The 26,305-nt window shown below is 40.3% G+C and overlaps 1 long non-coding RNA gene across 4 annotated transcripts; it reads right to left on the bottom strand.

Moving 5' to 3' along the window:
• Positions 1-49: 49 nt before the first annotated feature.
• LOC117677173 (uncharacterized) lies at positions 50-26,305 on the bottom strand. Of its 4 annotated transcripts, none has more exons than XR_015733144.1 (4): positions 26,123-26,305; positions 24,866-24,932; positions 22,340-22,371; positions 50-503 (listed from the first exon to the last, which is right to left on the bottom strand). It is a non-coding gene; the product is annotated as an uncharacterized LOC117677173 (long non-coding RNA). The 4 variants fall into 4 exon arrangements; XR_015733145.1 differs by lacking the exon at positions 50-503 and adding an exon at positions 17,149-20,076; XR_009622143.2 differs by lacking the exons at positions 22,340-22,371; positions 24,866-24,932; positions 26,123-26,305 and adding exons at positions 3,670-3,821; positions 5,973-14,394.

The following is a 26,305-nucleotide window of genomic DNA, read 5'->3' as shown; positions in this document are numbered from 1 at the left end:
TTTATTTATTGAATTTCTATACCACCCTTCTCCCGAAGGACTCAGGGCAGTGAACAGATTAAGATTTCATATACATATAATATATATATATATATTTTATAAACAGTAAATAATAAATTGAGTCAACTTGGTGTATCTGCTAAGACCTTGGCATGGTGAAATTCTGATGCATTTGTATTTCACTGGTACAATAGAATTTACTGGAATCATTAAGTGTTTCCTGCCAACTGTTTTTAACAGATTTTAATAAGCCCTAAACAAATTGTGTCTCTATTCTATTCTAGTGCCACAAAAAGAGAGAAAGTATATTTCACATTAGCTAGCATCCTCCTCCCTTTGGTTCTGAAGTTTACTGAAGCATCCTGATGTTCACTTGTATCTTACTTATATTCTGAAGAGATTAAAAGCATCTGCTTGGTTTAATTCATGTCCTGGTCCTTTCTTCCTGGGAAAATATGTATACACAGATTTACTGTTCAACCAATGGGGAGAACCTTCAAAACCTGGAAGAGAGAAGTAATGCTCTCTTAACTCTTTTAACTCTACAATATTAGACCACAATTTCCTCATCTAGAACGGGATTAGAAAAACAGTAGAGAATAAAACTCAAATAGTGTAGATTCTAGTGTGTTAACCTTTCTAGAGAAAAGACTCTGGGGACATACTTGAAGGAAAGTGTTTTGTTTTTCTATAGCAGATGGATTGCTCTGGTAAGGTAATCTTTTAGTTATGCCAATAAAATGAAAGGTTCACGGGAAACTCTGAAACTGCCAGCAGTTGGTAGAGCATGACTATTACCCAGGCAGAAATAAGGCCAACACAATGATAAATGAGCACTTCTGGCCGTGCTCTCTGTCGACTGAAGGATGACCCGGCTTCTCCTTGCATCTGAGCACCAAGGAAGCCAACATTTTTCACTTCGCCACTTAACAGTGGACATTAACTTAGCCCTTTCTGAAAGCGCTGACCTGGAGGGGACCTTCTGTGGTTCTCCCTGCTGTAATCGCTTGTTCAGCTTGTAATTGTATCAAATGGCATGCCCCCTTTCCAGCCACTTATTGGCCAATTAAGTCAAGTCCTCACTGAAGGGGTCCAGCTGGCGTCAAGTTCTCTTAGATGAATTGATGGAAGACCCTCAACAATTTCTGAACCCAATTTAATGATCTAGGTGATAATGCTAGTTATTCTTCACAGTCAAGGGAATTTGCAGCAGCTGTTGTCTGCAAATTCATGTTTGTATGCAGTGGAGTATTGGAAGAGTGCTACACTACCACCCCCTGCACCGCCGCTGTACAGTAGGTCTGACTGCCTTGCGAAATGAGAGGTTTGACATTCATGTAGCATTGCCAAGAAAAGGCAAGCTTGTGCGGTGCGTTATCTGAAATTCACTGTGACAACCCTGCGCTGAGAAAATGCACACTCTGTAACAACAATCCCAAATCAAAAGAGTAGAGTTGCATGAAATAACCCCACTGACATCCTACATAAAGGCATGATCAAAAAAAAAATGCTGATTTAGGATTAGATGCACCCGGTTTTAACCTTAAAGAAAAAAAGGAGAGAAATACCTCTTCCTTATTGAACAGCATATGCTGCTTTTGAAAATCGACTCATTTTCAGAAGCCCTGTGTTATGTCAGGTTGCTGATGACAAGCCCACATCAATTTAATTCCTTAAACCATAATCAAATACTCTTATCCAACATCATTTACTAAGATTCAGTTCATAAAGGTTGATATGGAGCAGAATAATTGTAAATGATACTAGAATTTAAACACTGGAGGATCTCTCATGATCTTGTTGGCTTACGGCATCAAAATTAAGGGGTAATACTTGGTAATAGTCCTGATCCTTGATATTTTCCTTGGAGGTTGTTTCCTTCTATTCCAACTCCTTCTTCCATTGAAGACAGTAAGAGGATCTCCATGTTCCGATTTTGAGCTAATATTTTTTAAAGGAACCCAATATAGAGGACTATCCTGGGATGGTGGATTAAAGCCAACTTTAAGATAGGGAACAGTGATGTCACAAAGAATGCAACTACATCGCAGAACTTGTCATGGATGCGTGGGAAGGCTTCAGGCTGAAGGGCTACCTTCAAGTAGTAGAGGGGCAAGGGTACCCCATTATATACCCCTTTTCCACCCAATTCTTTTGTACTGATTGTGATGGGTGGGTAAATTGTTCTGCCTAGCAAAAAATATGCACATTAATGTTATCAGCAATGAACAAACTCAGTATCAGGTTATACCACCCGGAAATGATAGAGTATCCTACTTGCAGATTTCAATGCTCCCTAAAAAAAGATCCTAATTGAAATTTCACATCCAGATTTTCTGCCTTAGAAATGCCATTATTTTCTTTTCTCAGAGGCAGCATATAGGAAAGAGAAAATGAGTTAAGAAGATGAAGTCAGGGTTAATCTTTTAAAGGAGGCTCAAACTTCTCAACTTGGCCTAGATATTAATCTTTAAAACTAAATCTATATTTCATAGTACCTAGTGTGAAATAAAGATAAAAATAAAACAGAAATAACCACTGAGAAAATATTTATTGAATTTCAGCTTGCTCTTTTCTGTTTTCTATACCTGAATTGCATTTATATCCATGCTAGCATTGGGTTTTGTGGCTAAAAAATTTATTGATTATGCATAAAAGTTGTTGGCAGAATGCTCACTAATAGGAGGAAACACAGGAAGGAAGGAAGGAAGGAAGGAAGGAAGGAAGGAAGGAAGGAAGGAAGGAAGGAAGGAAGGAAGGAAGGAGCACCAAAACAGACAAAAAATATGATTATGATTATTGTATTTATTACGGTTTATATACATCTTGGTCCAACGAGGCTGGAAGCAGCACATCTGAATGAATAAATTAGCCCAACATTAAAATAAAGATCATGATTTTTAAAAGAAAACAAGATTTTAAAAGAAAACAAGAAACAAACAATTTCAAAAGAAAACAAGAGCTCCCCAAAGAAGAACAACCAAGCCCACAGCAGGGCCCAGATTGCAATAATAAAATTTGCTCACACTTCTTGCTGAAACTCATTAGAGGTGATCAGGCAAATTATTGTATAGAAATCTGTCATTTTTTCCTCCACTGATCCAGCTGTTTCCATATTTTGTCCTTCTGGACATCACTTTGGAATTTCTACAAATTATGTATGCATTTGGACTTGGAGCAATACAATTAAGCTAGCCAACTTCCTGACATTTTCTGCTAAGGTCTTTGGTATGTTTTAGAAAAGTGGAAGGATACAAAAGATTGTTAATCATGCATTTGGATTTTTTCTTTTTCTGAAGTGAAGTTTATGCAACAATGATTAGAAGGAATGCAGAAGGAAGCTTCTCTAGACCAGATTTCTGTAAAGATTTTAAATGCCTAGGCAAATAAAAAGAAAACTAAGATTTTGCCCCAAAGCTTCATGTTTGATCGTTTTCCTCACATGTTCATGCCCTCCTTTCTTAGTGCTTAATTTAGTTTCCTGGGGACAATTACAGGTAACTAAAAAATCAGAGAAAAAATGGATAACCAGGATTTTTTATGAAGTGATTAAAAAAACTGAGCATTTTCTGTGAAGAGCTCTGCACCATAATATATTCTAGGATATATTCAGAAACTTCTCTGTTACACTGGGAAATCAGCAAAGGAACCACCTACTGATTCTATTACCGTAGTTGTTAGAAGTATGGTTTCCCCCTTGTATCTGCAGACTTGAATTGACTGATGCAACTGACTGATGGTCATTTTGTCAATGCCAATGGTGTTCAAGTGGTCCAGTTGTTTTGGGATTGCATCCAAGGCACTTATAGGTAGTTCACAACCTATGACCATAATACAGCTGTTAAGTGTTGTTAAATGACCACAAGTTGTTAAGCAGAGCACTGGATGCCTCAGGGCTGGGGGATATCCTGAAAAGCTTAGCATAGGTCCAGGCCAGCCTGCCTGCCTGGACCTCTCAAGGGGTGGGCCTCCCTCACCCGTGTGAGACAGCTCGTGCTCCACTTCCCATCACTTATGCCTGCTTCTTCTCCCCCCCCTGCCCCAACACACACCAGATTGCCTGAAGGCCTGGGGACTGCTTCCTACTCTGTTGGGTCCTACACTCTTGTCACCGATTGTACACTTATCTTTGGAACATCTCAAGAACTCTGGAGCTCATGTTAGAGGAGGAGGGCAGGCCGCTCCACTTCTCTGTGCCCCTTGGCTGCTCTGAAAATGGCACCCACTTCTGGGATGAAGCTGTGTGGCTACGGATGGATTGGTCCTAACATGAGCACCAGAGTTCTTCTAAAGCTAACTGCGTGATAGGGGACTGGGGGTGGTGAGGAGGGTGGGATCTGGCAGGATGGAAAGCAGGCCCCAAGCCTTCAGGGACCTAGGGCGGGGAGAGAAAAGCAATCCTAGAGACCAGCAGCATGGGATGGGGAGGAGATAACCAGAAGGGTTCTGCAATGTCCCTGCAGTTGGTCGTAAGAGCAAATGCACTTGATGTTGAACTTAAAAACTGGGTTGTAAGTAGCTTCTGGGGGATCTATTTTAACTCTCAATGATTGCTAAGCAACTGGTTGTACCTGAGGACTACCTGTTTACTAATAGTACTATTCTTGCTTTCTTTTATCAGTCATCTTACTTCTTTATTTACAGATACTTGAAATTTCTCCAGTTCTTTCTCTTCTACTCTGCTCTCCAGGTACTGCCATGTCCACTATCCAGACTTTTTTGTCTTTCTTAGCATTAATTGTCACTGTAAGTCTGGGGTGTTATGTAAGAGGCACTTGTCTGTTTGAATTCTAAAGTTCTTGAGAAATTTAGCTTCTTTGTTTTCTGTGATTTTTCTTTTGCCTTGTCCTACAAACCTGAACTTTAATTGGAATTTTTATCGGGAATGTGGGCCTTCTCTATCATGATTGAGAAAAACTGCTTTATATTTGCAAAAAGTATGATTGTGGAGAAAGATTTCCAATCTGTGGAAAATCTGGATGGATAAAGAAACTATCCAGTGTAGACATTCACCTGATGTATGAGGGGAGGATCAAGTGATGTAGCAAGCCAACTTAACAGGACCAGAAATCCTAAGAATATTTTTGGGCAATTAGAGCCCCTGAACTCAAGGTACATAGGTTTCCTTCTCTTTGCACACCACCACAAAATCATTTTACCTGCTCATTGCAAGAAGAAGGGGAAAAAAACTAAATGTTTACAGAGTTCTCTTAATTTTTACCCCAGTTTATATAGATTAAGTTGGCCAAAACAGATCCACCTCTCTATCCCAGAAGAGCAGCCTATGTATACCTATTTGGAAGAAGAAAATACCAAAATCAGTGGAACAGGTTACAAAAGGATGTATGCCTAGATTTATGCTTGCTAAACTCACTTTTCCAGTATGTTTTTCATGTGGATATCTACATATAGTTATCTATGGAATATGTACATACAAGAGAATGGTTTGTATGTAAAAAATGCATGAGGGATTAATTAATTTTTATAAATGGTTGGCTTATTGTGCAGGCAATTAATCTGTCATTAATTCCAATTATATATCTAATCTTCCTTTTAGGGGGGATCATTTTCCATTCAGTGTTGACTTCCTTTTGCATTAATAAATAGTTGCATCATCTGTAACACTGCCCAATTAACCATGTCCTCTGGGTTATTTAATTGTAGAACTTTTAAATACTCACAGAAAAAAACTCTAGCTAAATATGAGAATAACTCTGAAAATAATCAAAAAAAGATCACATTTAATCAGAATTAATAACATCAACTTTGACAAATAGGCAATAGGCAAGATAACTTATCCTGAAAATAGTCCCTAGAAATATATTAGTTGATAAACGTCAGATGAGGCAGACATTTGTAACCCAGCCTATCCTGAAATTAGTCCTGAAAAGTTATATGCAACACCAAAATATAAATTGGGTCTCGATATTTCCATTTCAGGTTTAATCCTCCCACAGTTTATAACTTCTTACCTGGAGGAGTGAGGCAGAAAGCAGAAGGGAATCTGTAGACATCCTGAAAAGATTTCTAGAGTAGAACATGTACAATATTGCCAATTTAAGTGGCTGTATCTCTATATACCACTAACACTTTAAATATCACATCCTTTAACTAGGCGAAATGGTGCAGTGTAGGTCAACAATTTATGAAGCAAGATGCTTCAAATAGGCTAACTTTCAGGATCCATGACTCACAAAGGAATGGAATTTGGGGAAGTTGTAGCTGCTTCAGTGCTACTGGCTGCTGCTGTGATCACCTGATCTTCATTTTCAATGTTCCAGGACAGTGTCCCAACCAGCCTTGCAATCCATCTCTCCTTCCTCACCCAGCAGCTACCACTTACCTGCAGGACAGGGAGTGGATGGAAGGAGGGGAGGGAAGGGCAGGAAGAGGGAGGGAGGGAGAGAAGGAAGGAAGGGAGGGAGAGAAGGAAGGAAGGAAGGAAGGAAGGAAGGAAGGAAGGAAGGAAGGAAGGAAGGAAGGAAGGAAGGAAGGAAGGAAGGAAGGAAGGAAGATTTCTGATGCTCCCTGCTAGCTTCCCACAAGGAAATTCAATTTTAGGTTTAGATAAGAACCCCAAATGTGTTTTTCAAAATGCAACTGGATTTTCTTCATTTTCTCTTTGTAAATGTTTCGCTTCTCATCCAAGACGCTTCTTCAGTTTTCGATGAGAAGTGAAACATTTTCAAAAAAACCCCAAAGAAAGTCCAGTTGCATTTTGAAAAGCACCTTCGGAATAACCATGATCTGGATGATTGAGAATCTCCACAGCCATTTAAGTAAGGAAATATTTTTGAAACTATGATCCAATGAGGCACAGATTGTCTAATATCTTCTATTAACCTTGATTAATTTTGACTGGTTTAAATATCCACATTTTAACTTTTCTATTAAAATCTGGCACTGAGGAAAGAAAGTGTGATGTTCTCATCCATTAGAACACTGTGCCTGTGGTATAGCAAAATCACAACTTTATTTCCACTGAAATAGGTATGCAATATTTTGGCTGTAAATATCCAGATGACCTCTGGATGGCATCAGATGATTAGAGTTTTCTATTATCTCTTTGCTGTGTTTGACTGTTTCTTGATTTTTTACAGATATACATCTGTAACCCAGTTGAAAATGCCTTGTTTAATGGAGCCTTCTCCAGCCTTGCAAACTGTTGCAAACTTGCAAAATGCAAATGTCATCATTCCTAAACAATGAAGTCCCATAGTTCCGGAAGACACCAAGTTGGAGAAGATGGGTTTAGCATTTTAACAATTATGTACTGAGTCACAGCAAAAATCTGGACTAAGGTTTCCATTTGATGGAAATCCAACTAAAACAAAAAATTGGTTATATTGTGTCTCTATACAAGGATAAACTTGTATGGACTGACCAGTCATTTTTACCTGTTCTTTCACATCTGATATAGTATTCTGCTCCAGCATTATTTTTAGGTAATAATTTTCCTAATCTCTTATGTAGCATTATGGTTATGAATGCAGCAAAGTGCATATCCTTTTGAGGATAGTGTAAAATTTTTCTTTAAAAAGGTAGAGAGAAAAATTCATTAGAAGCCATAAACCATGAGCAATATTTAAATTCATATTTTAAAAGCTTCTGGCTAAAATTAAGTATAACCCTACATTTATGCAAAGGTCAATTGTGATTCTAATTACCAGCCAGTATTTGAACTGTGCAATTATAACTCATATGAATGGACTTTGCCGCCTGCTTTTAAGCTTCTTTATAAACAGAATCAGGATTTTAATTCTACCTTGACAGCTGAGAGGAGCAATAGCAGTGGCAAACCTCGGCATCCCTCACCTCATTTTCCAAAGCAGAATTTATTCTGGTTTAATTAATGCATTCTTTCACTAGAGTCATTTTAATGCAGCAAAGAGCAGCTTTAAAGTTATGTCTGTCTGTCTGTTGAGGGAAGGTAGAAGAGATTTGACACTCATCTCATTGGCTGAGAATTTTGGGAATTGATGATCTGGTCTGAGAAATAATTTTAAAACATGTGCTTGCTGGATCAGACTGGAGATCTGTATAGTCCAGCATCCCACTGGGGCCAACTAGATGATATTAGGAAAACAGCTAACAAGACATGAGCGTAACAGCACCCTCCCTTTTCTGCTCCCGGGAACTTTTCCTCAGAGACATCCTGCATTTGGTTTTTCTCGTAATTAATAGTCATTGTGACTTACAACCACTGATGACTTCGCCATGAATCTGCCTAATCCTCCCTTTAATCTAGCCAAGCTTAAAGTGATTACTGCTGTTATATCTGAGAAGTCATGCATAGGATTGCACTGTCATTTATCCTTGGACAATCTCCTAAGGTGGGTTAACATTGTAATCTCCAGAGCTCATCCAAACAACATTGATGCTTGAGTCCGAGAAAGAAAAAATGATGTGCCAGTTTATATACAAAATGCTCCTACGTAAATTTGTGGGTTATTCCACGATAGTAATGATGGACTGATTGTTTTCTACCACATATGAATGCAGCAAACTAGTTTTGGCACAGATGGCACACGGCTCTTTTGATCCTTCAACAATTTGTTGGTCCTCTCCAGCACCTACCACCTGAGCGAGTTCACGGCTGAAGTAAAATTTGAACCTACTTCTTCGCATTACAAGTTACGAGCAAAAGTTCTGCAATAACATTATTAGAAAATCATCCAGCATATATAAAAAATTATCACAAAGCTCCTGGCTCAGTATTCTGAGTGAACAAAATCCAAGGAGGGTAAATTAAAACCAGCTCTTGATGTGACCGAGAAGAAGAAGCTAGTAAAAGATTGCCAAATATTTTCATTCACAGAAGTCAGAGTCAAGATAAATTATATCACCAAAAGACAGAAGGCAATCGGAGTCATATTACATGCAACATATCCCACCCGTCCAGTTGTTCATACAATATTATTGGAGAAACAGTCTCAAGAGACAATTATAGTTATCTTTTTAACATCTTTTTTGGCCACTTGATATGGAAATAATTGATTCTAATTCCCTGTATTGTCTAAAATACATAACACAGTAGGAAAAAAAACTCTGCCTAAGAACCGGCTCTTTGCACATCAAAAGCACCAAAAATATATTGGAGAAAGATGGTTTATTTGACTTGAGAGCTTTATGAAAATATTTTGATAGAATTCTAATGATGTCAAATCAAAATCTCAGGTTCCATGACATATAAGGAAGAAATCTGGTTTTGCAAATCATTGTTTTATCACCCACTTTCATCCCACAATTCTCCTATTTACAAGAACAATTGTTAGATATTGAATCTGCAGAGATCAATACAATATAAGATACAGTAATTCCCTCTATTCTTGGGATATGGGTTTTGTGTGTGCCATGTGAGCCGGTCAACGTAAGTTACAACCTGAAGGCATTAATAGTCAGTTTATCAATTTACACCTGGAATATACAGCTGGAAAAAAAAAATTTAGATCCATTTTTTTTTGTCTAAAACACATTTTTACTTTTTTATGTTATCAATTTTATTAGCAACTGTAAGAAATTGTATAATCTGAAACATCAGTCTCTTGTTCCAATTTTTTATTAGTGAATAGATTATGAAAAATGTATAAGGTGACCTTTCCCATTAAAACCTAACTGTAATTTTTGAATAACATATTATTTGCATTTTTTTTCCAAAATTTGATGATGCTCCCAAAAGCAACTTGGTCCATGAAAATTATGTATTCATTAAAGCTTTCAAACATCACTGAAGAATGCAAGTCAGGAATCTAGTAAATTGATATTTTCAGCTATTTTTTGGCAGTTATGGTGTTATGTTTCTATTTCAAATGAAGCCATTTGTTACCACTGTTGGGTAAGCGTGTGCTAAAAGTGTGATGAAGGAAAACCATTAAGGATTGCCCATCAATGCCAGGCTTAAATGAAGTGGGGCCAGGGGTGTCAGCAGGTTCTGACAGGTTCTGGAGAACCGGTAGCGGAAATTTTGAGTAGTTCAGAGAACCGGCAAATACTACCTCTGACTGGCCCCAGAGTGGGGTGGGAATGGGGATTTTGCAGTATCCTTCCCCTGGAGTGGGGTGGGAATGGAGATTTTGCAGTATCCTTCCCCTGCCACGCCCACCAAGCCATGCCCACAGAACTGGTAGTAAAAAAATTGTATTTCACCACTGGGTGGGGCAATTAGAACTTCAAGGTCCAAAGCTTAAGTAATTGGTCTTCCGTTATCTCTTAATATTGTCATTATTTATTTATTTTGGATACGCAGAATAGTTATACACCTCCTGTCATATACAACATATGCAGGTGGTATACCGAAATGGAAAATAGGAACATACATTAAAATAGAATCACCCACACAAATAACACATAACCATGGCCCTAATTAATGGAAGAACATCTTAATAAAACTCCAGTGCAAAAAAAAAAGGGGGGGGAATATCAACATGTACCTAAGGACAACAGCACAGGTACACGTTTTATTTCTGGATTTTGCATTATTCCTTTCTTATTTGACTCCTTTGGAAGTAAAAGTTAATTTGCCCCAGAAGCTTTCCCTCACGTAAAACTGTCTAATGCGTTACTGCAACTTGGACCTGAAAATTCCTCTTAATTATTATCTCTGTAAAAAGACACAGTGCTTCATCACCTGTAGTTTATAATACTATAAACTAATGCTATTAAAAATACAATGGATACATAGCCTCTTATCATTTTTTTCAGGAAAGCAGAGGGACAAATTCCTTCTATGCCATTTATTTGCATAAAAACTGAAGACATAATCATAGTTTATGTTCTGTGCTAGATAACCATTACAAAGCATAAGGATGCATTATATGCAAATATTGGCGCTGGGGACTTTCTATCATTGGTGGTGGATGAGGTGGCACAGCCTCAGACAGACCCAATACACAATCTATTGGTCCTCCTGGACTCACAGACTTCTGCTCAAAGAACAACTGGCAGCCATGGTTAGGAGGAACCTTGCACGCCTTCAGGTTGGGTGCCAGTTGCACCCATTCCTGGACCAGAAGGCCCTGCTCATTGACACTCATGACCTTGTGACCTCCTGTCTGGACCACAGCAATGCACTCTATATGGGGCTGCTCTTGAAGAATGTTTGGAAGCTTCAGCTGCTGCAGAAGACACAGCACTGGTAGTAAATCATACCAATTATTCTGCGCATAAAACATCTCTACTCTAGGAAATGCATTGGTTGCCAGTGTGCTTCCTGTGCAATTCAAGGTGCTGGTTGCCACCTTTAAAGCTTGGCACTGTATTACCTGAGAGACTGTTTTCCCCAATTTTTTCTACTGGTCCAATCTTGCCAGGCAGGATGGATATCGTTTGGGTCCATTGGCTAAGGAATGCCAGTGAATGGGGCCTAGAAGACATACATTTTCTCCTGTAGCACCCACCTTATGGAACATTCTCTCTTGGAAATAGTATAAATTCTTAAGTTTGTGCCGGGCCTAGGGCCTTGAGCGTGTTCACAGACCTGATTTCTTTAGTCATAATGATGGGCAATTTATTTTCAGCTGTTATGTATTTTATTTTTTGTATTGTTTTAATTATTTTTAATTTTTAGAATGTGTTTGTCACCCAGCGTCACTTCAAGAGATTAGAGACCAGCCATACAAAGCAAACAAATGAATATTGTAGGCTTAATGGGTGTCCCTCAACACATGTGCAGACATGCCCATAAATATATACAGGCAGAAATATGTTTCATAACATATTGTAGTGAAAACTGAATTCATACATCTTTTCTAAGTAGTGTCTTTTTGTAACAACAATACTATGTGATAGAGGGATGGGCAGCATATAAATTTAATAAATAGTTAAATAAATAAACAATATTGCTAGAAATCCATTTTGAGCCTTTCATAGCTATGATTGTATGGCGATACTGGTTTCCTCAAGATAAACTCTGTCTGGTCCAGACTCCTTTCAGAATATTTATTTTTGTAATCATTCTTTTTCTCCATGTCCCAATTATTTTGCCTTTTTAAGTACATCAATATGTGTGTTAATTTTGTTTACTTTGATATTGCTGACATATCTGAAGCGCTTCATGTGAGAGTTATGCCTGAAATATTTTGTTTTATATGACTATTGGCTATTCCTTGGATTTTAGTCAGAAAAAGCATTTGGCAACCCAAGAACAGGCCTCCAAATGGCAATTTACTATGGAGCTTTGAAGGACTGATTTCATGTAAGCATGCCAAAAAAAAAAAAAAAAAATGCAGCCAAAGTCATTTTCATGTTGGTCTATAGAAAAAGATGAGTAACTATTCACTGTTCTTGTAAGAATAAGGAACTTCGTGGGAAGGGTACTTCTATTTACTAACCCACTTAATACAAGGTGCATCATACTGAACTCCAGCTGTTTTGAAACATGATCTCTCAACTTTCTTTCCTCATATCCAGCAGTTTAATTTTCTCCTTTTCTTCTTTTTGATCATCTATGCTTTAAAGGAACTTCCTCTCTCTGCCTAATGGTGAAGTCATCCATGTGAAGTTAATAAATATGCCAATTATAGGAGATAGAAGAGGAAGGGCTATTCTAATCCAACATCCTGATCCTGAAGTTCTCAGTGCCTCCCATAGTCATGTGACCACATTTCGGACACTCGGCTACTAGCCTGCCTTTATGGCTGTTTGAAGCATCCTGTAGTCATCCCAAAGTGCTTTTTGCAAGACATAACTGGACTTTCTTGCTTTCTTTTGAAGACGTTTTGCTCCTCATCCAAAAAGCTTCTTCATTCAGTTGAAGAAGCTTCAAATAGCACCTTTAGGACAACCATGGATGACTGAGAATCTTCAGAGACATCTTGTAGTCATGTGACCACATTTTACTACATTTTTGCCAAAACCTGGCATTTACCTCCAGTTTTTGGCAAAAAACCAGCCCATAGCGAACAATTGGTTTGATTAACAAACACAGCGTTCACTTAATGACTTCCACAAAAAAGCTTGTAAAATCAGGTCAGTTGCATGGGTGATCTGCTTTATCAATGTCACAACTTACAACTGTAATGGGTGGACTCATTATGGTCATAAGTTGAGGACTATGGTACCTGTATCTGTTTTCACATGCATATATCTATAGGATAGGATAGGATAGGATAGGATGGGATGGGATGGGATGGCATGGCATGGGATGGGATGGCATGGGATGAGATGGAATAGAATGGATGGGCGGGCGGGCGGGCAGGCAGACAAAAAAATCAATAATAAATAAATCATGGACCTATAGTCCACTTGGCTGCAAAATATATAAGCCAATTCTATGAAAACTGCTACTCAGGTGGTGTGCAACATGGATGGATTATTATTTTGATTTCCACATTGCTTTTGTGATAGGTTTTACCAGTTAAAAATAATGTAACACCAAGTGAATGTTTATATTAAGATTCTGACACCAAATCAAACATAGGAATATATTAAAAGAGGCTTCTGGATTCCAGTTTCGTTTAACATCCAACTTGTTCACATTAAAACATGCCCTTGGCCTGACAAGGCATTATTCACTTGCATGTTAATAAAAATAAAATGGTGCATTTTTTAAAAAAATTGAAAACTGACAAATTTGATTTAAATAGATACTGAACTCCAGGCAAAAGTGTTGTTTGAACTCTGCTAGCTGCATTTGAACTGACAGGAACCATTAAAATAAGACCGAGTGGTCAATATGTGATTAAATATCATATGTCATGCTTAGGAAGCTCATGCCTTCCGAAGAGAATTATATTGTTAAAAGTAAGTGACAAATCCCAGGCAGGCCCTCCAAATCCATGATGATACGGAAAAAGGATGGACATCTGCTTGCAATAAAGCCATTTTCCATAAGGCAAGGGAGTAGCAGCTGGGCCTGGCATTTCGAGTTACTGATTTCCAAATAATAGCACAGCTTCTAAACAAAAATCCTCCTTTGAATTTCACTTAAGGACATAAAAGGAGGTGACAATCTTGTTTGTTTGTCCTCAAATGCAACAGGATAAAATGTATGTACATTATGGACACCAACCTGCCCATTGGTAGGTAGGTAAGGGCTGGGATGGGGTGAGGCAGAAGGAGAGAAAATAAATGAAATTAAGAAAAGAAATACACTTTGAGTAGGAGGGAACATTATTCAAATCTCATTTTAAAAGAGATAAACTCAGGTGTTCATAAGAGTAAATACTTTGGTCAGATAATCAAAGCATCCCATTGTGAAATGAGAAGATTGGTCAATGTTGACATATTGAAAGGTGGGATTAACTTTAATGCCTACCACTGTCTAGCTATTGCCTGAAATATTATGAAATCTTGGACAAACATACCCAGTATCATAAAAATAGGTGACTTTTCAGTAAGTAATGCTCAATTTCCTTTAATAGTGGGGAATGCTTACAACTCAACTGTGCTTGAAGCAGTAGTTAGATTCCCTAGGAATATCAGAACTTGTATCATTAACAAACTAAAGATGTGATCTAGGGTTGTGGTCCAGAAAAATTTTGTCCATGACATTATTATGACCCATCAATGACTCACCAAACCAAACAGAATCTTGAGCATCAAATTCTACTCTGTGCTGAGGATTGAACCCTGACAGAAAACAACCTTCCAGAAAATCAACAACAGTTTTAACTTGAATTGATTTAGTGATAGGTGGGACTTGTGGTCTTTATATTTCCTTCTCTAGTAGTCTCTTTGAGATTGTTTAGGGAACAAGAGGCTGTGACACTGTGAACATATATGGGCAGCTTCCAAATAGTTATGGTCCCTAAAGCCAGAAAGATTGTCTATCTCCAGTTGATGCATTTACCGTATTTTTTGGAGTATAAGACGCACCTACCTTTTTTGGTGAGGAAAACAAGAAAAAGAATTCTGCCTCTGCCTCCCAGAAATTTTGCCTAGTTGCAGCAAACAGCAAACAGCCTGCTTTACTTTCATTTTCGTTTTCATCATAGCTTGATTAGCACAAGGAAAAAAAAATCTGCTCCAACAATTTACCTTCTTGCAGCAAGCACCAGAGGCCCACGCAAAACAGCTGAGAGTCGGGAGGCCGATCCAATCAACTGCTAATTAGGCTGTGCTGAAGCTGAAAGGAGCTGTTTCTTCTAGCTGCTTGCTGCAAGGAGATAACTGCTGGGAGACAGAGGCCAAAGGGTGAGGACCAGTGGGTGGGCGGGGCTACATTCAGTGTATAAGATGCACCTAAATTTTGACCCCCTTTTAGGAGGGGAAAAGGTGCGTCTTATACTCCAAAAAATATGGTAAGTAACAATCCCATTAAGTTTGGCCAATTTACCATACCAATCTTCTAAACAAAAATAAGGATCGCTACCATGGTATGTGAAATTCTTTCTTTCATGGTAGCTTGCTGGTCTGGCATAATACAAAACAGAGTCTGGTCTGACTTGCAAAAAGCATGTTGAAGCTAAGCAGGTTATAAAGAAAGTAAAGTCTTCTTTGGATGGACCTCTTCAAACCACAAAGACCTGTTTGTACTGCATTCTTCCCAATCTAAGTATTGTCCAATGCTCTAACTAAGATAGTTAGCTTAGTTTTTTGAACCTAGCCAAGATCAGCTAAGTTTGCCACCTAGCTGGTCAGCTCTATATTGGTGACCAGGGCCTAAATAGGAAGCAGAGGTCAATCACCTTGTTGTATGGAGAATAAAGGGGGATATTTAAATGCAGTGAACCAATTAATTTCCCCTGATATCATCTGAACAAGGAGGGTTAGACTTTTGCCAATGACATACATTATTGTTTGTCCAGTGACCATGGAACTATGGTAAATTTTCACACATAGTTTTGTTCTCCGACTCCTGGCTATTTGTACCACTGGAGAATAACGAGAATCATTCCTCTGTATGAATAATTTGAGTGGTAGGTTCAATGCCCTAACACCGTGATGGCGAACCTATGGCATGCATGCTACAGATGGCACGCGGAGCCCTCTCTGGGGGCACGTGAACCGTCACCCAGCACAGCTCCACCCCGTATGTGCATGCACCTCCCGCTGGCCAGCTGATTTTCAGGTCTCTGCCATGCATGCGTGGGGATGTGGGGGGGGGGCACGTGCTCATAGGCGGGGGGTAGGGGGGAACATGGGGGGGGGCACCTCCTGCAGCCCATTTTGGGCCTAGCAGGCCTCCCTGCAGCCTCCTGAGACCAAAAATGGGCTGCTGCGGCCCATTTTTGGTCCAAGGATGCTGCAGGGAGGCCTGCTAGACCCAAAACGGTGCAGGGTGGGTCATGTGCGAATGTAAAGGGGGGCAGGGAGAACCCGGGAAGGTCGCACGCACCTGCGGGGGGGGCACAGGGTGGTCACGTGCACATTGTATTATGGGTGCAGGCATGTGCACGCACGTGCACGCACATGTGTGTGCACTTTTGGCACACGAGGACAAAAAGGTTAGCCATCACTGCCCTAACAACTTTAAACAAGGGTCCCTTTTACCCAGTATTCAATTTTTAAGAGCAGCCATTAGCCTGCTTATAGATCTGCCTTTCAGAGCTCCATAAACAGGATGGGAAATTCCAGGACTTTCATATCATTTGTCCCCAGTGCAGGGGTGGGTTCTACTTACCTTTACTACCGGTTCACAACGGGGCCGTGCACGCATGCGCAGAAGCATTTTCATGACATCAAGGTCAGTGGGCGGAGCCTCCTGCCGGTTTTACTACCAGTTCTATAGAATCAGTGCGAACTGGGGGAACCCACCACTGCCCCAGTGTCTGGACTGTCTCTGGAGCTTGGCTGGTAAACTAATACAGCACCCTCTTTCTGGAGAGGCAATCCATTTTTGTGGTAGGAAAAAGAAAATCCAGTGCAACTGGCTAAAGGGGGCCACAGTGTAATTCAGCAAATTATCAATTTGGTGAGCTGAAAGATTCCAAACTGTCTGCTGGTTTCTTGTCTTATTATTTTTGGCAGGGTTGCATATGTTCTCTGTGCTCGTTCCATGAATCCATCTGATTATTATTCCAATCACCAGAGGAAGAGAGAGAGTCACATTAATTTGTAGTAATTAATAGCACTGATGCATTTGACAGTGCATGTTAACAAGCCTCTTTGATTGTTTGGATCTCTAACTGCGGCCCTTCTTGTTTGCATCACCTCCAAGGAATTCATAATATCAAAGCTTAACGGTATCTGATACTTGTCAAAATGCAATTTATAAAAGTTTAATTCTTTTATTGATTTAGTTTGGTTTTGATGCCTGCAGAGTCAGCTCCCTTGACAGAACTTAGCGGATTCAAATGCTTGTCACCAGCTCGGCCTCCTTTTTTGCAGGGAACAATTGCCATAGGCCAAGCCAACAGGCATGGTTTAATTGCCATTAATTAAAAAGCATAAATCTTTTTTTCTGCAGTGGCTCTGCTCTTAGAGCGGGCTGCATTTCTCTCCCTTTTCCTGTATTTGTCAGAATACCTTCTGGCAAGCCAAATTAACCCATTCCATCTTCCTTTACAAAAATAAATAAATAAATAAACAGACACACTAACCTGGGAAAGTCTTTTGAAACCCAGCTCTATGATCTGATGCAAAATATAAGCAGTTTGGTGATACTTAACAAACTGGATTCCTTCTTTATTGCAGTATAATGAGGTCAAATGAATCCCTCCCTGGATTGTACACATGCTTAAATGGTTTCTGCATCAAATCCTTTCTGACAGCTAATAAAACAGCAGCCAAACAAAACATCAGCTACTTTACAAGTGGTCAGAATTATTAAAAACAAAACAGTATATGAAAAGAAAGCCTACATATATTCCAGCTGGCAGAATAGCTAAGCAAATAGCTTTGTGTGGCCATTTTCGTTAGAGATAAGAGCAATTAATGAGGGATCCTCATGGAGCAAGAGGAGGCAAGCTGCCATTTATGTATGTATATATTTATGTCCCATTAATAAGGTATGCAAGCTTACTTGCTTCTTCTTTGCCAGTCAGGTTTGGCTCTTTTATGTCTGTAAAGGGGATTATACAAAATAAAAGCCAGTGAAATGACCTGCTCAAGGACTGGCTCTCTCCCATAGAAATGTGCACCACTGGATGGGCCCAACAAAAAGTTGCATATATGAATTAATTTCCAGTTTTGATTACTATATCTCTTATCACCTTAAATAACCTTAAATAATAAATCAAGTCCACATGTTCATGAAAGAAGTAGAAAGCGTACAAGTGTATATAGTTCAACTCCTGTGTAATCAGGCTGCAGAAAGTTTGAATAAACCCACTTCAATCATAGTTTGAAAAATAATTCAATAGACCCACCCATGTTTTTAAGGTAAGGAGCTGACTTTTAAATAATATTACCTCTGTATGGGTTTGTGCATGCATGCACGAACAATTTGCATTTAGTTGCGGGGTCCTTGGTGCTCTCTGAGCTTGGTTGTTTTCTTGCAGATGTTTCATTACTCTGAAGTAATGTTCAGTAGTGCACTGAAGATGTTACCTCATTAGGTAATGAAACATCTGCAAGAAAACAACCAAGCTCAGAGAGCACCAAGGGACCCTACAGTTCAAACCTGAGCTACCAATATTTTCTTGTATTGATGTCACATTTAGTTATTTAAACAACAGCCCGCTACACAATTATCTCAACAGTTTAGCAAATTCATTTGTTTTGTCAATGACAACACCAAAATTATTCCATTTTCTAGCACTTCTTTTATCTTTCTTTTCAGTTTCTACTCTCCTTCAAATTTTCACTTTTGCTACTGCTACAGAAAGTGATTCTCATCGGCTCAAGTCTTCCATCCTTCCGAGATGGGTAAAATGAGGGCCCAGATTGTTGGGGGCCAATGCTGACTCTATAAAACTGCTTAGATAGGGCTGTAAAGCACTGTGAAGAGGTATATAAGTCTAATTGCTATTTGCTATTTAAATATATCCATTTTGCTGCTTATGCCAGATTAACAAAACGTAAGAATCACTAGCATTGTAGATTTGTATATTGCCATAATATTAATAATTTGATTTCACTTTTTAAGAAATATTTTGTAAACCTTACAGAAAACAGAATTTGATAGAATTTGTAAGCTTGTATTTACTGTCATGTAGGACTGTAGTCCTAGCTGCCACTGTAAACATAGGCTTAATTCTGACTTCAATAAAATGCATCCAGCTTGCCGTCTGTTTCATAGTCTCTATCAGGTCAGATAAAAGTCTCTTATTTCTTCCTAGCATAAATATAGGTATTTTGTCAACATTCCAACCACCAAGTGAAGCCTGGAAGAAACAACACATAAATCGCCCCTTTTACTTCAGAGATAAGCACCTTTAGAGAACAGCTCATTCATTAATGTCAATGATACTTATGGGCCTTCTGTTCATGATTACAGACTAGCAGCCTAATCCTGTGGGGTTCAACCCGAGAAGCAATACAAGGATTTTTAAAAAAATAATTACTCAGAACTGGGGTGATCACAATAACTGTTCTCAGTTACCATGGCCCAACAAGGCCTCAGAATCTTAGCTCCCCCTTGATCACGTGACACTCTCATCTCATCTCTATCTCTTGAGTGAAACAGACTTAAATTGTCACTAATGCCTTGGAGCATCTTCTAGTATCTTCAAGTCATCGCTGAACTGATATAAAGTTTGTTCTCATTATATCCTCATTATGTTATTTCAGCACAAGTAGGGTTGGATGACTCTGGAAGACACCAAAGGCTTTCCCTCATGTCCAACTGCTATCCACCAGTCCTTGAGCCAACAGAAAACTATGCAAGCATAAAATGTGTTGCTCCCACTGATTATCTCCATCCTGCCACAGGCTGTTCTTAATTATGTTATACAGATCATATTAAGGGCAGGAATTGATGGATTCGCTGTTTTGTTTCCCTTCTCTTCCATCAAACATCCCCACCCGGTGGAAAAATATCCACTAATCTCCTCCTTCACATTGAATAGGTCTGGGGGAAGAGGAGGAAGAGATATATTTGACACATGGCTAGATTGGGAACGGTAATCATCTGTCCAAATTAATTTTGCCAATACATAAGAGTTTTGTGTGAATATGTTGTCCTTAATTGCTTTATATCTTACCTTTCCTCCAGAAGTTCAGAAGCATCCTCTACTTTGTTTTGTCTCGAATGTTCTATGAATTAGAATAGCAATAGCACTTAGATTTATATACTGCTTCATAGTGCTTTACAGCCCTTGCTAACCAGTTTACAGAGTCAACAAATTGCCCCCAACAATCTGGGTCCTCATTTTACCGACCTTGTAAGGATGAAGGCTGAGTCAACCTTTAGCCAATGAGAATCAAACTGCTGGCAGTTGGCATAATTAGCCTGCAATACTGCATTCTAACCACTGCACCACCATGGCTCTTAGGATGGCCATGAAACAGCAGTCAAGAAAACTCACTCTCTCTTTTGCACTAAATGTTGCAGTCTCCACTACTGCCACCATTAGTGAGCAGCTCTTTAGATCTAACCCAGGAATAAGAATAATGATAAAAGAATAAAAAGGGACATTAGAAGAATATCTGGAGGACAGTGAAAATGATGCACTGGAGCTATGTTGCGATGAAGCTAGCATATTAGGAAGACTTACTGAGTACTGAAGAGACCAAACTGGCCTACAAGTAAGACAAAGTAAAGAATAGAAAAGAAGCATGGAAGATAAAGTATTACATGGCTAGTACGCAAAAACAAAAGCAAGCAAAGAAGAAAACAAGAAGACCTGGTAATGGCTAATAGCAGGAAAGTTGGAGAAAGAGACAGAGGGGCTAATTCTGGTTGCATGAAACCAAGAACAAATGCATATAAAGCCAGAATTAAGAGGACAGCAACAGACAGAAAAAGCCACCTCTATGAAGAAGCTGACAAAACAGTGGATTACCTAGCTAGCCATTGCAAGAAGATCACAGAGACTGACTATAAATAACAGCATGATAAAGTAGCAACAATGATGCATTGGAATATCTGCAAGAAAAACCATTTGTCTGCAAGCAAGAACTGGTTGGATCATAAATAAAAGTAATATAAAATGAAGCAAAAGTGCTCTGGGACTTTAGAATTTAATCAAACACCTGCCAGACACTACAACCTTAACAATTGTTGATAAAATAGACAAAGTCTGGATAGTGGATGTTGCAGGACCTGGAGAAAGCAGAAAAGAAGAGAAATAAGTAGAGAAAATCACAAAATACAAAGATCTGCAAGTAGAAGTAGTATGACTGTGGGAAAAGAAAGCAAAGATATTACCAACAGTAATAGGTGCCTTGGGTGCAATTCAAAAACATCTGGAGCACTACTTGAATACCATTGGCATGAACAAAGTCACCTCCTCTGACAATACCTTTAACACTATCAAACAACATCTGCCTATTCCAGGTCCTTGTGAAGGACCTGACAGGTGAATAAAAGTGCCAAATCCAACCTAAACATCTGGCTGACTGTGCAATCAAGCAACATAATGATACAAACAGACAAGCATCTGCCACACAAACCCCAGCTGTAACAACTGTTGATAAGAAAAAAGTCTATATAGTGGACATTGCAACACCTGGAGACAGCAGAATGGAAGAGAAAGAACCGAAGGAAATCACAAAATATAAAGACCTGCAAACAGAAGTAGAACAAATGTGGCAACAAAAGTGAAGATAGTACCAATAGATGTCTTGAGTGTGGTTCCAAAACATCTGGAGCACTATTGGAACACTATCAGCATTGATATAACCAAGTTTTATCCTGCCTCATTCAGGAGGCCAGTGAATGGTTCAGCCTAACACTTCACTGTGTGGCAAGTTAAGATACAGCAATTCCACAACCACACAACTTCTCAATCACTAACTATAACAGGCGACTGGAAGGGGAGTGGGGGTTGTCTGCACCAGCTGAAACTTGCCAACAGGAGCTAGACAGACCCATTAGGGAAATAGCAAAGCACATTGGATGATTATGGAAATAATTGTTGCCACTTCAGGAAAACCCATGGCCTCAACTGTGAGCTGGAATGAGGAAAAAAAAATACTGTATCATGTATGCATGTCCTTAAAGAATGGGTAGAAAACCATCTCCCAGCTGAAGCCAAGAGGACATATGGATGTGCCTGCTGAATTACTTGGCATGAAAGTAGCAGGACCTGCTTATTGTAATGAGACTTACTTCAAAGCCATTGGCAGTAAACAGCAGGATGGTGGAGGAAGCAATAAGTGCAGAGTTTTAATGATAGCAATAGCAATAGCACCTAAGACTTATATACCGCTCCATAGTGCTTTACGGCACTCTCTGAGCAGTTTACAACTATTTAATCATGCTAAAGAAATACAAATAAACCTTGTTTAGTGGCCACTATTTGGACCAGTAACTAGTTGTTAAGTGATTGCTAAGTGAAATGGTGACTGTCCTTACCATCTTACTTCAGCTTTCCTTACTTTACAGACCTGTGAAGATAATAAACGCAGGTATTGGTTGTAAGTTAGTTAGTTTCCATCAGTTGTACATTCGAATATCACTAAACAAGGACTATGCTATTGTGATGATATAAATACACGAAAAACTGGGCAGTGATCTTGCAAATCTCCAATAGACAATGTGAAGTCATGGTAACATCACTTTTCAGTCACATGTGGAAAAATTAATTACAGGGAATCCTCAATTTACAACCATTCGTTTAGTGACCATTCAAAGTTACAATGGCACTGAAAAAAGTGACATGACTGGTTTCACACAACTACTATAGCATCCTCATCAGTGGTGGGTTGCTCCTGGTTCTGTCCAGTTCTATAGAACCAGTAGTAAAACCGGCGGGAGGCTCCGCCCACCTGGCACAACATCATCATTGATGATCTGCGCATGTGCAGAAGAGCGTGCGCGCGCGATCCTGCTGCAAACTGGTAGTAAAGGTACATGGAACCCACCTCTGATCCTCATGATGGTCACATGATCAAAGTTTCGGCGCTTGACAAATGGCAACTATTTATGATAGTTGCACATTCCCAGGGTCATGTGATCACCATTTGTAATCTTCCCTGCTGGCTTCTGACACGCAGAGTCAATGGTGGAAGCCAGATTCACTTAACAACTGCATAATTCAGTGAATATCTGCTGCAATTCACTTAACAACTATGGCAAAAAGGTTGTAAAATGGGACACAACTCACTTAACAACTGTCTTGCTTAGCAATGGAAATGTTAGGGTCCATTGTAGTTGTAAATCGAGGACTACCTATAATCTTGTTCAATCCAGCTCCCCTATTCTCTGTTCATCTACTTTTCTCCCTTCTGTCATTTTCACCCTGCCCATATTGGGCCATTTCCTCCATACAATTTAGGCAAGGTCTGGCTTGAAGCCATATCATCCCCTTCAAAGATTACTCATTGACAACTAGTTTGGTCTAGTGATTAAGGCCTCAGGCTACAGACCTGGAGACATTGGGTTCTAGTTCCTTTCTCAGTCATGAAAGCCAACTGGGTGACTTTGGGCCGGTCACACTCTCAGTTCAAGCCACCTCACGGAGTTATTTTTGTAGGGAAAACAGGAGGAAGAAGGTGCATTCAGGTGTGTTTGTGGTCTTTAGTTATTTGTAAAAATAATAAAGATAGGATACAAATAAATAAATAAATAAAACTCCTTGATATTATTTAAAGGAATCATGGCAGCGCAGTGGTTAGAATGCAGTATTGCAGGCTAACTCTGGCCACAGACTGGAATTCGATTCTGATCAGCTCAAGGTTGATTCAGCCTTCTTCCCTTCCGAGGTCAGTAAAATGAGGACCCAGATTATAGGGGACAATATGTTGACTCTGTAAACCGCTTAGAGAGGATTGTAAAAAAAATTACGAAGCAGTATGTATGTCTAAGGGCTATTGCTGTTGCTATTAAAGGGCTTTACCCGGAACTGAATTGCCAAGGCAGCACAGCAGGTCAAAGTGGGGACAGACAAGACAAACAGCAGAGCATGTTTGCAGGGTTCAAAGCCCATCTAGCCCGAAAGAGGGGGCATAAATAACCCTCACTGTTGGGATATGTGGCACTATAAGTGAGTGCCACCCACTTATAGCACCCACTTGTCTTTTATTCACACGCTGCAATTCCAGACATTACTTCCCGCCCCGCTCAACTCAAGAGGGCTGACTTCCAAGGGATGAACCCTGCAATTAGATAGACTTTCTTTTTTAGCAGGATTACCCGATTGTGTAACAACTTCAATCCCTATGCCATCCATCTGGTAAACTCGCAAGATTCGTTTTTTTCTTGCCATGTACATGTATACATCCGAACTAAACTGTGTTGTTTCTCTGTGTCATAGAATATATATGTGGGCATATTCTTTCTTTTCTTTTTCTTTTTTTCTTTTTCTTTCTTTTTCTTTCTTTCTTTCTTTCATCCTTCCTTCCTTTTTTATTTATTGATTTATTTTTAATGTAGTGTATATTGGGGGTGGTGACCATTTGAGAGCTGTATACAACGAAATTTCATTTCAATGTATGCCAATTAGTGGACATTCAAAGTGATAACAAAGTTATTCTATCTATTCTATTGTCCCAAAGGTGCTTTTTTTCAGGAGGCAACTGGACTTTGCTTTTTCTTTTGAAGACCTTTCGCTTCTCATTCCATGAAGCTTCTTGGTGGGACAGTGGGGAATGGAAGGCATATCCTGTCAGAGCTGAAGAAGCTTCTTGGATGAGAAGCGAAACGTCTTCAAAAGAAAAAACAGGAACGTCCAAGTTGTCTCCTGAAAAAGCACCTTTGGGACAACCATGACCTGGATGGCTGAGAATCTCTATGGACTTTTATCTACTCTATTCTATTTTTTTTTTAAGTTTTGCGAAGTTGTGTCATGTATAAACGCCTGACCCACATGCTCTCATCACGAGGCAATGACCTGTAAGGGTTAACACCCACAGACCCCTTCACCCCTTGACCCCTGCTTACCTCAACTCCACCCCCAAGGTATATAAGCTCCATCCATGTGGCCCGGAGCCTAGTTCCAGCTGACCACCTGTAAGAGATAGATATGCTGTAAATAAATATTGTTGATTCAACTAATGTATCCTGTGCTGGAGTTATTGGGCAAGATCCTCGAAAATAAGTAACAAGTTGAGAGAACTACCTGCCAATCCTGGCGGAAGTTAACATAGGCATTCTCCCCCATCTTTGGTGGGGGGGGGAGGCAGAGGAAAAGGTTTTTTTAATGTTCTGTTTGACCTCCCCAAAATCTCTTCCCGGGTCTCCCCCCCACCCTCACCCAGAGGGGGCGGTCCTAATTAAAACCGTGCTTGCGCGCGCCCCCCGAAGCAAACCCGAGCCGAGCTCGGAACTGGGGTGGTTGGGGAAGGGTGGGGGGTGAGGGGAGAGAGAGTGGGGGGGGGGGCTGCTTTAATGGTATTTTAAATTGACAAGCGAACAATGATTTCCGTATCGGTATCTGTCAAAGGCGCGAGGAAAATCCTCCGCTGATAAGGCCCAACGCTTCCAATTAAGAGGGCCAGCGGAGCTTCAGCCAATAATGATTCCTGGGGAGGGGGCGGGCGCGCTGGAAGGTGCTCCCTCTCTCCCTCACACATACACACGTATACACTGATTGCAAATTACTGACAAAGGAAGAGCCCCGCTGTATTGGCTGAGGAGAAAAACGGGCGGCTTTCCGGGGGGCCCCGTAAAAGAAAAGCTCGTAATGAGGCCGCTCGCTCGCTCGCTGACGTCGCCACCTTCTCCCTTCTCTCTTCGTCTTCTCTTTTTTTTTTTCTTCTTCTTCTTCCTTCTCCTTTTTCCTTCTCCTCCTCCTCCTTCTCCCCATCTTTTCCCACCCCCCCTGCCTGGAGCCTCTCCCTCCCTCCCTCCCTCCCGCAGTCCTCTCGCCTCCCACTGGCTTTGAAGCGTGTTGAGGCACTTTCTTCGCCAATCTGATACATGAAGGACCACTAATTTGATGTCAAACTCCGGCGCGGGTCTCATCAATATTAGCGCCGAGGCGAGGCTTTCAGTTAGGCGGTAGGCGCGCTCACGCCTTCGCGCTTTCCCGCTCGCGAACGCGCGCGCGCTCCCGCGGCCCTCCGGGTCCCGGAGGCCTCAGGAAGGGACCCCGACCTCTCCCCCCCGCCTCTGCCGTTCCCTCTGCCTCGTTCTCCTCCCTTCTTTTTAGGGCCAAGAGGCGGGAAGAAGGCAGGGCAGTTAAAGCCGTTTATTTACCTGATACTGTACCGGCTAGGGTAGCGAAGGCCGCTCCAGCTGCCTGCCGCGGTTGATTGCACCGTTACCCCGAATGAACTCCGCGGTCTTTAATGGGGCTGGAGGAGTGGGGGATGTTGAGGACTGCGCGCCCGGGACCTGAGAGGAGAAAGAACAGGACTCACCTTGAAGCAGACTGATGAG

This window comes from Pantherophis guttatus, chromosome 3 (assembly GCF_059756535.1).
Source record: "Pantherophis guttatus breed Tessera chromosome 3, ASM5975653v1, whole genome shotgun sequence".
In the NCBI taxonomy this organism is placed as follows: Eukaryota; Metazoa; Chordata; class Lepidosauria; order Squamata; family Colubridae; genus Pantherophis; species Pantherophis guttatus.
Note: the sequence above shows the minus strand (reverse complement) of the source record. Positions and strands in the feature narration are given on the sequence as shown.